Source organism: Pseudorasbora parva, chromosome 14 (assembly GCF_024679245.1).
Source record: "Pseudorasbora parva isolate DD20220531a chromosome 14, ASM2467924v1, whole genome shotgun sequence".
NCBI lineage: Eukaryota > Metazoa > Chordata > Actinopteri > Cypriniformes > Gobionidae > Pseudorasbora > Pseudorasbora parva.
In genome coordinates, this window is record NC_090185.1 from 15,232,148 (window position 1) to 15,246,695 (window position 14,548).

The following is a 14,548-nucleotide window of genomic DNA, read 5'->3' on the forward strand; positions in this document are numbered from 1 at the left end:
AAATCACGTTAGAGTGCTTGCCGGAAAAAAACTGTTGGTGGCACTAGTTGGAGTTTGAGAGTCACTATGAGACTCTTTGCAGATCATGAACAAAAAACGTTTTGCATTATTTATTTTAATTGCGTTTTCACATATAAATATGTAAATGATTAAAGGTCCCGTTCTTCGCGTGTTTTAGAAACTTTGATTATGTTTACAGTGTGCAATATAACATGAGTTCATGTTTCTGTTCTATGAAGTCCCTCCTTCAGAAACACGTAACGAGTTCTGATTGGGCCAGAGCTTCCCGTGTTGTGATTGGACAGCAGCTTAGCACTTTGCCTGGACAGGTCCCGCCTCTTACCATAACGGCAAGCTGAATGCGCACTCTTTTCCACGTGGGAGAGCAACAAGACCACGCCCCCTATTTTGCGTGTTCTTGTGGGCGGAGTGTTCGTCAACAAACGGTTCTAGTGACGTCAATCCTGTAGGAAGTGCAGGGGTGTAGTCCAAACCGGCCCGCTGTAGGCTTTGAAAGGGAACTTCTGTTAAATAAAATATTTCGCTTGGCATTGAACTTTGAGCTTTATCAGTTTACAGGTATTATTTATGCTCCAATTGCAACATTTCACACTAGCTAAAGTTTGAAAGATGGAATCGCGAAGAACAGGACCTATAAAAGGAAAGCATCTATCATTTTGTTTTGGCTTTGTGGTTTTATGTGTTTCTGTTTTTTATGTCCGCGAGTTGAAGCGACCTCAATTATGTGATATATAGATCCAGGAATACGAATTTTAGCAGGCAACCTTGCCAAAATAACACACATTTTACCCCCCAAACGCCATTTTTTTTTGCATCTGTTGGCATGAATCGGAGCTTGTTTTTGCAGATTGAATTGGTTCATTTGTGAGAAAGTTAACACAGATGTTGTGTCTTAGCTGTAAGGGAAATGGTGGCCAACCAAAACCCAAAGTGTCAAAATAAAAAACCTCTAGATGTGAACTGAGAGGAACAAGGCTGTTATGGTTTCTCGGTGGTCTAGGCAGGGGTCGTACATTGGCACAGTTTTGAATAGCACTACCATTCTACTCTATTTATGCAGCGGTCACTCAGAGAGAGCCGAGTTTGATCGAGTGTCGTCCCACAGTGTCTGCTGTGTCTGACCCTAAGGGTAGAGTATAGAATACGCAACAAATAATCCAAAATAATCATAGGCAATTTTTATGTGTGTATGCTTCATATAAATGTGTTTAAAGATGTGTCATGAGGAGAGCTTTCCAGACAAACCCTGGATCCTCCCAAGGTTTCCTCCTTATCTACATTACATAAACATATCATCATTTACTGGCACCAAATTTATGAAAACACGCTTCTTGAAAAAGTTGGACCAATAATGTCAAGAGTGAGTGCTATAAAAATGAATCGAATTGATGGGCCCTTTATAAATTATTCAATTCAGCAATGATCAGAATAATGGAGAGGAAGTTCATAATATCTGATCACTATAAATGGTGAGAGAGAGAGAGAGAGAGAGAGAGAGAGAGAGAGAGAGAGAGAGAGAGAGAGAGAGATATTGAACAGTTTTTTTTATTCATGTAAAATGAGTTTGATTGTTTGTTTGTTTCTGAGGGAGATTCTGTCACTTTAAACTCTGATCATGCTAAAGTACAGAGAAATGTTCAGATACTGTGGATGTTTGGACCTCAAGAGGCTCATACAGCTGGAATTGCATATGACCAGATGATCAAATATTTTAATAGTGAGATATTCAGAGATAGGCTCCAGATGGACGGTCAAACTGGATCTCTGACCATCAGAAACATCAGAACAGGCTGGTCTTTATAAACTAGAGATCATCAGAAACAGAGGAAACTCAAACCAGATTCAGTGTTACTGTGAGTAATTGAGTCAAATGATGACTGTGACGACACTCAAAAATAAAACGTATCCTAATTAATCTGTTTTTTATTAGTATTTATTTAATAACTGAAAAATGTGAGAGCGAAATCTATTTTCTACTCTCAGTTTATACATCAATTGTTAGTGATATTTTTGCACTTCCTGGAGGAAATACCAGTGCTTACAAGCAAAACAAAAGCGTTTAAGTTTTAGCAATGATGGTTTAACAGCAAAAAGTGATTGTAAAACAAAGACAGAGTCTGTATGTTGAGCAGTTCTTGCTGAACTACTTGGAGAAGACAAAAAAATGTAGTTATAAGGAATGTCAATAAATTGCTACATTGTAAATACTAATGTTGTTAATCAGAAACTGCTCAATGTAGGCCTACATAAGATGTTTTCCAGCTTCTCTCTCCAGTCCTGTCTTTATCTAGCCTGACAAGCCAGACCCACATCAAGATGTTTGGTCTGGAAACTCACCATAGACAGGGCTCAATCTGAGGGGCGGGATAAACGGTTGTCTTTCAAACTCCCTCTGCACGCGATAGGATAGCGCTACACCAACCAGAGCAACGAAGGTGAAGCAGAGATCGTTGACAGATTAAACATTCGCCGTATCCGGTCGGCTAAACTCTTCCCTTTTTAAGAATGACTTCAGTGCCGTTCTTTGTCATTTTCTCAGAGAAAAGCTTAACTCCAAGTCTTCAAGAGTCGCGGTCAAAGCTGATTTGAAAGACCGCCGCCAGTTTCTATGTTTACCAGAAGCAGCAAACGCAACTCGGCTGTCGTCATTATGGCCCCGCCCGCCGACTCTATACATGATGTGATTGGCCCGGCACAGCTCAGAATGGTATTGAGAGTTCCTAGACGACTCTTGCGGGCAAATTAAATTTGAAAATGACTGGTTTTTCTTTTATTATCACTGTTGTTGTAGTGTATAACTGAGGAGCCAGTACGTGTATCCATCGACAGGATAATTTAATAAACAAAGCATAATTTTCAAGTTATAACCCATATTATATAGTTCGGCCATATTATTTCGGTGATGAAAGTCTTTTGGCAGAAAGCCGAAAATTTGGTGCATCCCTACTAAATAATGACTTCTATAGTGATGGGTGATTTTAAAACACTTCTTCCTGAAGCATCCGAGCATATCGATTCATGATTCGGATTGCGTGTCAAACCGCCAAACTGCTGAAATCACGTGACTTTGACGATCCGAATCATGATTCGATACTGATTCATAACGGTTCGAAGCTTAAGGAAGCGGTGTTTTGAAATCAGCCATCACTATATAAGTCGTTATTTTGCTTTTTTTGGCGGACAAAAACTATTCTCATCGCTTCATAAAATTAGTGTAGAACCACTGTAGTGAGATTTTTCATTTTTGGGTGAACTAACCCATTAAATTCATATAACAAGATTATAACAGATAATTCCATTAGATTTTGAAAAATGTAATTCAATTTTGTGGAAAAGTTTTCCTTAATTTAAGTTCGTTCAATAACTTTGTTTTTGAGTGTATTTTCCAGACTAACAATGTAACATTAAATCTATCAAAATAAATTAAAGGGATAGTTCACCCAAAAATGAAAATGTGATGTTAATCTACTGACCCGCAGGGCATCTGAGATGTAGGTGTGTTTGTTTTTTCAGTAGAACTTAAATGAAGATTTTTAACTCAACCATTGCTCGTATAATGCATGTCAATAGGGTGTATTGACATGCATTATATGAGCGATATTAATCCATATTAAACCCTGTGGTTTGTGGCTACACATCGAAACGATCGGTTTCTGTGATAAAAACACAACTGTATTTGTTATTTTTTTACCTCATATAAGACGAATCTCATTTAGGATGAGTAGGTCAAAATCCCGGCGCGAACGTAGATGCCTCATTCGACCGATCCATCGAGGCACTAATAAGGCATATATCTATGATCGCACCGGGTTTTGACCTTCTTAGATGGAACTAATGGCGTTGGGAACACTAGATGAGATTCGTCTGATATGAGGTAAAAAATAACACAAATACTGGTGTGCTTCTCACAGAAAGTGATCGTTTTGTGTTTTAAGACATCAATGTGTCGCCACGAGCCGCTGTGTTTAATATGGATTCGTATGTCTGTGTGTGTTTTACTCTCATAGAAATACACCCCATTGACATGCATTATATGAGCAACAGCTAAGTTAAAAATCTTCATTTGTGTTCTACTGAAGAAATAAACACACCTACATCTCGGAAGCCCAGCAGATAAACAGCACAGTCTAATTTTTTGAGTGAACTATACCTTTAATACAGATTGAAGCCTGTTGTTTTCAGTCTTTTGATGTGGGATAGTGGCAGCTATTGGGAAACTCACCATCTTCATGTACTAATGGTAGATGTCATCAAGGCCTTGTCCTGAAGAATCTCAGCACCAAACGCTGGGCTTTATATCTGATCTGGTAAAAAGAGCACAGCAATAACTGTAAGAACTCTAATGATATATCTTTACCCTCTGACACTGTATTGTTATATAATTCAAACATTTTAGAGGCTAATAGTATGAGCAGTGAGTACGCTGAAAAATAACTTATGCCTAAAGTTGTTGACCGCCTGAACCACAGTCAGCATTTAAAGTATTTAAGTATTTAGTAAAAGTATTTAAGACCATAACATCCTGTTATCATAATAGTTAATCATAAATACAAACTATAACACATTACATTTGTCACCTTGTCTAATTTTGCTGATTATTTTACCCTAAAGGCTTTTCAGGCGGTCTTACTGTAACAACATTAAGTTAATGTTTTTAAAATGTACAGACCCCCAACTTTTGAACAGTAGTATAATTTTTGAGGTTTTGCTTAACAGTCATCTAGTTTTTAGCCTGAGATTTTCTTCAACAGGAGTGCAGGCCATCAGCATGGAAGAATCTAGGAACATAAACAATTTATCACAGAGCCTATATAATGTCAGGCTTATTAGAAGGAAACAAGCTAGAGCAGAGGTGAAATGCAGATAAGAGAAAGTAGAATATGCAGAGTATACATACAATAATTTCTTAACATAATTTGTTTTAGGCTTACTTCATTTTACATTGCTCAGTGTTACTTACGTGTGGTTGTCAGAACCTTGCAAACTGTAATAAAAAATAATTTTGCAAAAGAAAATAACATGCATGGTGATGTAGGTAAAATATTTATTATGGTAACACTTTGATAAGGGAAACATTCACTTAACTTTTGCCTCAAATTCATAATTTACTGCTTAATAGATAGTAAGGTAGTTGTTGTAGCAAGTTTAGTTAGATACCAGGAAGAATTTAGGGATGTTGTAGTATAAGGTCATGCATTAATATGTGCTTAATAATACTAATAAACAGCAAATGTGCAAGCTAAGAATTGTTCACCTTACTAAAGTGTTACCTTTTGTAGAAAAAATACTAAAGATCTAATGAGATTTTACCCTTCTGTCAGCAGCCCATGGGGACCATCCTTTGCCTCCGTTGTTGTATTATTATTTTTTTTACTGAAATCACAGGGGGAAAAAAATGAACGTAATTGGTATTAAATAATTAAACATTAAATGTAATTTAGGTTGTTGTTGTTTTTTTACCGTGACAGATCATTTCATTTGATTTTGGCGTTTCCTGTAATAACATTAACTTATAGTGAAGTTAGGTTAAATAAATTAGCTCACTTCCAATAACCCATTGACAGACTACCAGCAAACCTAAAAAAAACTATCAAAGCCTCTCTTCTGCACATAAAGACGTGATTAAAAACTCACTTTCATTAGAGCTAAAGTATATTAGCAAACTGCTAATAAAAAACGGTTGAGATGCTAACGGACTTTTTCAAAGACACTGAACAATTTTAATAAAGTAAATATTCGACAGAAGCGTGTCAATTACAGTAAGAAACGTGTACGGAACAGTTTTATATTATTTGTGTAATGTTTATGGACTAAACTTACCTGAAAGCAGCGAAAATAACAGGAGCGTGTCCGTTACTGTGCTGTTGCTGGCTTGCTGCAAACTACTCCGGCCCGTTTCCATGGTAACTTCCAGTGTTTGACTGTTCAACGCACGCCCGTCAAAGTCACGCAGCAGCATTACGTAAATAAACACGTACATTACCAATTTAATGAACAGTCAGTTTATTTATCAGATGATGACAAATGTTCAGACAGTTTGGCAACTCAAAAAACTTTGGCACAAGAGTATGCACCATTTCTGACTAAAAACTGTGAGGAATATTCTTGGAGTGAAAACTGCGATTACAAACTGCCTGTTTTTTTTCTGATTTCCTCAAGTGAAAATTTACCTAAAAGCCACAGATGGCGTCGCGTCGCTTCGTCTTTCTCTCGGGTTGGTGGCAAAGAGATGAATGGGCATCATGAGCAAACAACAGATAAACACAGCATCGGCCTCCAGTATATTGGGCCGACCCAAAGCCGACGAGCTGGAAATAAAGCGATATTCGCGTATGCCTGGCCGATACTTATTCGATGTTATGATTTGGAGGCCGACGTCCGCTCTGGGGCCGACGTCGGCCAGACGTATGTGTGCTATCTGGGTATTGATACCGCTCATAGCTGTAGCTGTTGTGTTGGTGAAATATGTAAGTGCAAGTACTTAATTCATTTAATGATACTTTTTGGTGTCAAAATAACGTCTTCAATAGATGTGCACCGATTTATGTTAAAACCAATGATTAAGTAGTCAATTTTAAACTGATAGTTCACTTTAAAATGAAAATTCTGTCATCCTTTAAGGCGGGCGTACACTGTGCGAATTCGGACACTCGGGTCGTGAGATATTGCAGACGCTACGAGTCATTTAATTTGATCATCGCATCAAATCAGCTGGTACACGGCACGACTGTTTGCACCGCGAGCCGGCCGCGATCACACGAGTTTTCATGTAACACAGACACCGGAGCTTTCAATGTTGCTGCTATAGCTTTAGATACAAAAAATAAAGAAAAAAGGTGTGAAAATGATTTGTTGAAAAGCAGAGAACAGCCATTCCTTTTAACCGAAACAACCAGAGGGAGAGAGAAGAGTGCACGTGAGAGAGAGAAAGTGTGTGTGTGTGTGTGTGTGTGTGAACGCAGTATGTGGCAGCCACTGAGCTAGTCATATAGACTACGTTTACATGGACAGCAGTAATCTAATTATTGACCTTATTCTAAATAAGACAATATTCTGATTAAGGTGTTTACATGAGTTGCTTTTAGAGTACTCCGTTCATGTTCCCGTTTTACATGTGCTAGAACATAGATCGATTATGGCACGTCATTACGTCCCCATGCCACGCTATGTTCTGCAACATCCAATCATAGCGTGACTTTGGCAGGTGTGTTAATTTTATGGGCTCAGTAAACCCGCTAACTTCACCTGCGGGTGTCGCTGTTGGACAGTGTTACTTTACATTAAGAAGTATAACAAAACATGCGCTTTTATAATGTTTTATATCTACATTTACGTTGATTTATTTTTGTAATATGTATTGCCTCTTTTTTTTTCTTTTTTTTTGAAGAGACACTGCCCCTCTTTCCTCCTTATTGACAGCCTACATTTAGAATAATAGCTTTGATTAATTATGAAAAAGGTTTAAAAATCATGACTCTTTGGATTGTTTTTCCTGCCGTCGAGCCACAGGCGTTCACTGAATGACCCATCTGGTTTGCGATTACAGATACAAACTTATTGTATTTTACTTTTACAATGAGCATAATAATTACAACAAAAATAAAAATAGAGAGAGAGGACGCAGTGTTCACAATGAACAGTCAAGTAAAACACACACCGCCCATAGCAACGACGTTTATGGCAACGACTTTTCAGACTGACAGATCCGTAAAAGATAAACGCGACTTTTCCACTATTTGTTACTGTTTTGTACACGTTGTTATATTAAGTATAATTCCAATTATGTTTTATTGGCCACAATATTATCGATGATTGTTGAAAGGGGCACTTTTGATTAATTTTCAAAAAGGGCAGAGGCTCCAACCCACAAAGCCTCCCCTCTGCACTCCCCTGTTGTGCGTAACGGTATGTGTCCTGTCACAAAATGCGGTGAAATCTCCGACATGACATTAATAGTTAGATTAAGGTGTGTACGTGTCTCTGATAATGCGACTAAAATAGGCATACTCCACATGTCTTAATCCGATTTATGTTTAGTTAGATTATGACTTTAATCAGATTAAGGTAATTTGAAATCGCTGTCTACATATAGCCTCTTAATCAGAGTATTGTCTTAATCAGATTAATATCGGAGTATTGTTGTCCATGTAAACGTAGTCATAGATTGAGCGTATGTGACGTGCTTGTGCATGATTTGGCAATAGGGGACAGCTGGTAAAAATCGGGCCGACTCCCCGAACTTTTTAAACATGTTTAAAAATTATCGTAATCGTAAGGTCGGGAGGTGCTCTTAACGTGCTCGGCTCGTCTCGTATTTCCTCTCACACGGTGCGAGCCGCGACCATACGAGCATCCACGATGTCCACGCGATTTCTCCCGAGAAAAAAAAATCGTCTGCGAGTTCGTACGACAGCAAAAATCGCACCGTGTACGCCCGCCTTTACTCACCGTCAAGTTGTTTCAAACCTGTATTAATTACTTTCTTCATCTGAACACAAGGGAAGATATTTTGAAGAATGTCAGTAACCAAACAGTTAACTGGAGCCATTGACTTCCATAGTAGGAAAAAAATATTATGGAAGTCAATGGCTCCAGTTAACTGTTTGGTTACTGACATTCTTCAAAATATCTTCCCTTGTGTTCAGCTAAAGTTAACTATCCCTTTAAATGCAATTTTAATTTTACATTCATGTTTATGTACAAGTTAAATTGTTAATTTTTAAAACTGTATATGAAAACAAAAAGTATACCAAGTCATTTAAACGTCAAAAGTTGTACATTGTCTGCCATCATGTGGCACTACATGGCAGTACAACCCATTCTGATGTCAAAGGAAACATTGCTTTATTTACTCATAACTGCTGATCAGAGAAGGATGAGTGTGTGATACTGAGGGGAAAAAATCTAAATCCAGTGATCCAATGCTATGTTTTTCTCAGTTTTCAGTGATCAGACTAGTGTCTGCGTTTCCACAAGCCTGCAGAACTTCAGGAGTTGGGTTTTTTTAGAAAGAAAAATGTAAAAGACTTTTTAAGAGTACAGTCTGGTAAAATGCGGCTCCAGAATTAGTCAGGTCAGGTGTCATTTATGGCTCATGTGATTGGCTCACAGATTTTCTGGCACTAACTCCCCAAGAAGCATTGGGGGGGGGGGGGGTGCTGTTCCATGCATACTGAGCTTTTTACACTGTTAAAGACTTGGATTCCCATCCTAAACATAGACAAAGTTTCAAAAACTAATGTTGGACGTTTGATTGAGTATTTCTGTGTCTTTTTACACTGTTAAAGACTTGGATTCCCATCCTAAACATAGACAAAGTTTCAAAAACTAATGCAGAACGTTTGATAGAGTATTTCTGTGTCAAAAATACTCCTTCCGGTTTCTCACAAGTTTCGGAGAGTTTTTTTTGAGTATGGGTCTACTTGATGTTAATAGAACGGAAGGTCCTTGTATGGGCCGTACGGGCTCTTCTCCCGGTAGGGTGCGCGCGCGTGACTAGAGCGAGAGAGTAAACACTCTCTTAGGTGCTGATCCAGTCGTCCGTGAACACTTATGTCGGTTATAGTCCGTGCCGCGCTTCACTTTAGTCCTATGGGTGACATCGAGCGACTTCAACGCTTCAGCACAGCATTCTGGGAAGGCAGCGCTGCATTTGAACCGATTTGAACGCAGAAATGACGGAAAGCTTCACAACATCGCTTCAGTCGCATCTCAAAGTGGATTTCCACGCCACTGCTGTCACAGGACTTCACCAAATCATGCCAAAGAAGTGTGTTTTTGACGGAGCGGTCCCAGCGATAAAGGTTCGGTCCTGCTTTGGAAGTAGCTGGTGAGTAAAACGGCTACCGTCGCATGAGTAAACATCAGTAAACGACACAATAGCGTGTAACGTGCAAAACCGTTTTGCTTGCTACTGCTAAGGTCTAACGTTAGTCGCATACAATAGTCCATAAACCGAATCATGTCCTCATAAACTGCGAGTGAAGACACACAAATGTTGACACACAGGCCACTAAATACAGTACATACCACAGAGACGGACGTCCTGCTGTTGCTGTTTCTCCTGTTCAATTTATTTCTGCCTCAGATTTGATTGTGGATCATTATCTGTATTAGCTTAGATAGCCATGGGTTTCTCCACGCTTGAGGACGTCACCGCTTTGTGCGCTCGTCATTCTTTAGCTCCGCCCACACGATACGCCTCCAGGCGCTCGTTTTTTTCCGGAAAGACTCGGTACAGCCTATATTTCTTTTATAAATATGATAAAACTAAAGACTTTTCGGAGATATGAAGGATGCAATACTACTCTATAGGTACTCAAGATTGACATGAGCTGAACACACAGTTTGCTATATTTACCCCACAAGATAAATCCACAACCATGGAAAACATTGCTACAGTGCATCCATAATGTATTCACAGTTCTTCACTTTTTCCACATTTTGTTGTTATTTTGTGAGCCTTATTTCAAAATAGATTAAATTAATTATTCTCCTAAAAAAATCGACAAACAATACCGCATATATGTAACAATGTAATGCTTATGGTCGTTGCCCTTTTGGAAGATAACCCTTCGCCCCAGTCTGAGGTCCAGAGCATTCTGGAGCAGGTTTTCATCAATGATGTCTCTGTACATAGCAGCATTTATCTTTCCCTCTATCCTGACTAGTATCCCTGTTCCTGCCACTGAAAAACATCCCCACAGCGTGATGCTGCCACCAGCCTTTTTCTATGGTCCATAAATCTCTAGGACCACTGGATTCACACACCTATACAAAATCAAACAAGTCATTAAAAAGTGCACATCTCATGTGCCGAGCATAGTTATTGCAGCATTGTCAGTTTATTAATTACAATATTTAGTATAAAATATTAAACTTGTCATACTTATCACAAAAAAAATATTTTGTATTGATGCTTTTGCATTGAAGCAATAGTGCAGAAGGCCTCTTTTTTAAATGGAGAATGAACTTGAGCTACTGTGTGACTTTAGTAGCAGCTCAGTTTAAGAGTCAGAATGATACCTGTGGTCAGAAGTCAGAACTATTTAGGTCAGTGTAAGGTATCAAGAGTTTTTTGTTGTTGGTTTAATGCAGCAGGTGGTATTTTTGGTGTACCTTTTATTGGGCACACAAGAGTGCACTTGAGTGTTAGTGTGTATAAGGTGTACGAGTGGGTGAAGAGCTGCTTCTACACAAAAGTGCTTATGAAACCACCTTACCAGACCTCTGAGCTTCACTGGAAACTGTTGTCAGAACACTGTGGGAACTAGAATGCATGCTTTAGTACAGATATACAAAATTATTTTAAAAATAGGTTAGATTTTAGTGACATTTACAGTATTATGGAACATTTCTTAGTTATGCTTGTTTTGATAACGCAAATCCTGCCAAATACTTTGTTATCAAGTGCTATTCACACTAGCTCCGCCTGACAATGCCTGGTTGTGCCAAACAAGTTTTTTTTTTAAAAAAAACCTTCACTCAACATTCTCATGGCGCAATCAGTATGCATGGCTAATAGAGCAATGTTTTGTTGAGATCAACATGGGTTCGAATCCGCCTTTTGCATATCTTGCTCTTCTCGATTTTCTCATCAAAAATCACATCGGAAAGGCATTTATTTTCAATAAAAATTAAGACATTTTTCTAAATTTGGAAATAAAGTGCCAAACAAAATGTTTAATAATAAAAGCATTTATTGGGTAGGGTTAGGGATAGGTGTAAGGAAGGATTTTATTGTCCCTTTAAGGAGGCATTCCATTTAATAATTTAAATAAAAATAATAATTTACTCTGTTATTATTGCATCCTGTCAATGTACAACAATACTGAGGTCCAAATAGAATGTAATTACTGTTTATCTGGCAAAGAACTGCTACTTTTATATGGTGTAAATGATATATATATATATATATATATATATATATATATATATATATATATATATATATATATATATATATATATATATATATATATAGCGGCTATTTACACTCAGTGGAAGAAAAAAAAAGATATATATATATATATATAATTTTTATTTAATTATTAGTAATTTAATAATTTATTCATTATTATTCACTGAGTGTAAATAGAATCTAGATTCTATTTACACCGAGTTTTATTTCAGAACAAAAGGACTGAAAGTCTCAGCTGAATGATCGCATTTTTGGTCCTTTATGTTTATGAACCAGGTGTGAACAGAGATACAAAGATCTGCTTTAGGTTTTAGACATTAAATGCACGTAAAGCTGCTCAGGGTGTATTTATAAACCTTCAGCATCATCATTCTAGCCATTGCTAGTTTTTGTATACACTAATTTGATCAGGACGGTCATGTGAACCATAACTGGTGAAGATTTAAATGTTGAATGTAGCTTGACATAAATTTTTGTCCTGATGGTGGTGCTAGTCTGAATTTAAGAGTTTGGTCACTAATTGCATTTCCACGTATAAATATGTAAATGTAAGCAGAATTATAAGTCTACTACAGTTTTGTTTTATGTTATAAAATGAACAGAGGTCTTATGCACATTTCTCATGTGCTGATCAACAGAAATAGACACACTGTTGGGTTGGCGCTTGTTTTTTGCAGACATGTCCAATCGTGAGAAAGTTGACACAGACGTTGTCTTAGCTGTGAAGGAAATGGTGGCCTACCAGAAACCAAAGGTTTTAAATGAAAAAAACCCTCTCGATGTTCAATGAGAACAAAGTTGTTTCGGTTTCTCAGTGGTCTAGGGGTCGTACATCGGTACTGTTTTGAATAGCTTACAGCCATTCTACTCTATTTATCTGTGGACATAATGTACATTTCTGTATCCATAGCTGGAAGCATCCTGATGTTATAATGATATAATCCTGATGTAAACTCTGGCTCAGTGGTTCTGTTGGTGAGAGAGTCACATTCATTGGGTTTTGTTGCCGTTGGTCGGCACTTGTTTTTGTCAATTGAATATTTTGAATATAGGGTGTTGTGATGTCTGAGAAGTGATGTACTGTAATCTGGTGACTGTCTGTGTCAGAGACAGGGTCAGCGTCCGTTGGTGCAGTGTGAATTTGTCTTTAAATGACCGTTTCAGTTTGTTTGAATCTCTCAGTGAATTATGGCAAGGAACATCACTAAGGCTGTGTTGCTGAAAATGTGAGCACAGACAAGGCAATCTTTATCCACATTTGCATGCTGCTTCAAGTTTCATCCTGCTGTGGGCTCTTTATTAAAAAAAAACAATATAATATTAGACAACTTTTATGTGTGCATGCTTTGTATAAATGTGTTTAAAGATGTGTCATGAGGAGAGCTTCCCAGACAAACCCTGGATCCTCTCATGGTCTCCTCCTTTTTACATAAACATGTCATCATTCACTGGCACCAAAATTATGAAAACACTTCTTGGAAACCTACCTTTGACCAATGCATACTGTCAAGAATTAGAGCACTATAGAAATTATTTGATAACAGTTATTTTATTTACAAATGTGAAGCAAAAAAAAAAAAAAAAAGTTTCATTTGACATATTGAGAAAACCCATGTTGATTTAATACAAAAGCAAGTAAGCCTTTACCGGTGAATTATTAAAATAAATTCACCTCTTGGCAAAATTGTTTTACAAAATTACATCTAATCATAAATAAATAAAAAATATATATTTTACTCTGAAAGAACAGGAATTCACAATAAACTTGAGGGGAAAAAAGTTCATCAGAACTAAACACTGTTAGATATATACGATCACTATAAAAACGAGAGAGAGAGAGAGAGAGAGAGAGAGAGAGAGAGAGAGAGAGAGAGAGAGAGAGAGAGAGAGGCGCGAGTCTACTTTTTCAGAACGGACTCAAATATGTAAACCTGGTTATTTTTTGCATGTAAACGACAAAGTGTTTAATTCTCGTATGGATATATTTTGTTATTGAAGATGTGACGTGAACTACACCTGTGAACGGATATTGTTTTTCTAAGCGGAGTACCGGATCGTTGAAATGGTTTTTGGCACACTCGATGTTTCTCGTCATGTTTGGCTGTATATCGTCGAGTTGTTAAGAAGTTCATAAAAATGAATCACCGGACATCTTTCTTCTGTCTGTGTTTACTGCTATCCAGTGGTACGTCATCCTTTAAAATAAAAAACTGTCATGTTTCTATTTTATTTGTTTATTTGTGATGGGACAATTCCAAACACTATATGCTATTTGAAGACCATTTCCATAGTGTTAATTATTTAGTGCAATCATTTTGTTAATCTTTCTGATTAATATTTTATTTGATCTTGAATTGTTTTTGTTTTTCTCTCCAGGTGTGTTTGCTGATTCAGATGAAGTGAAGTCAGTGTCAGTGACTGAGGGAGATTCTGTCACTCTAAACTCTGATCATGTTAAAGTACAGAGAGATGATCAGATACTGTGGATGTTTGGACCTCAAGAGACTCGTATCGCTGACATCTACAGACAGAACATCTACACATATGACAGTAATACAGCATTTGAGAACAGACTCCAGATGGACAGTCAAACTGGATCTCTGACCA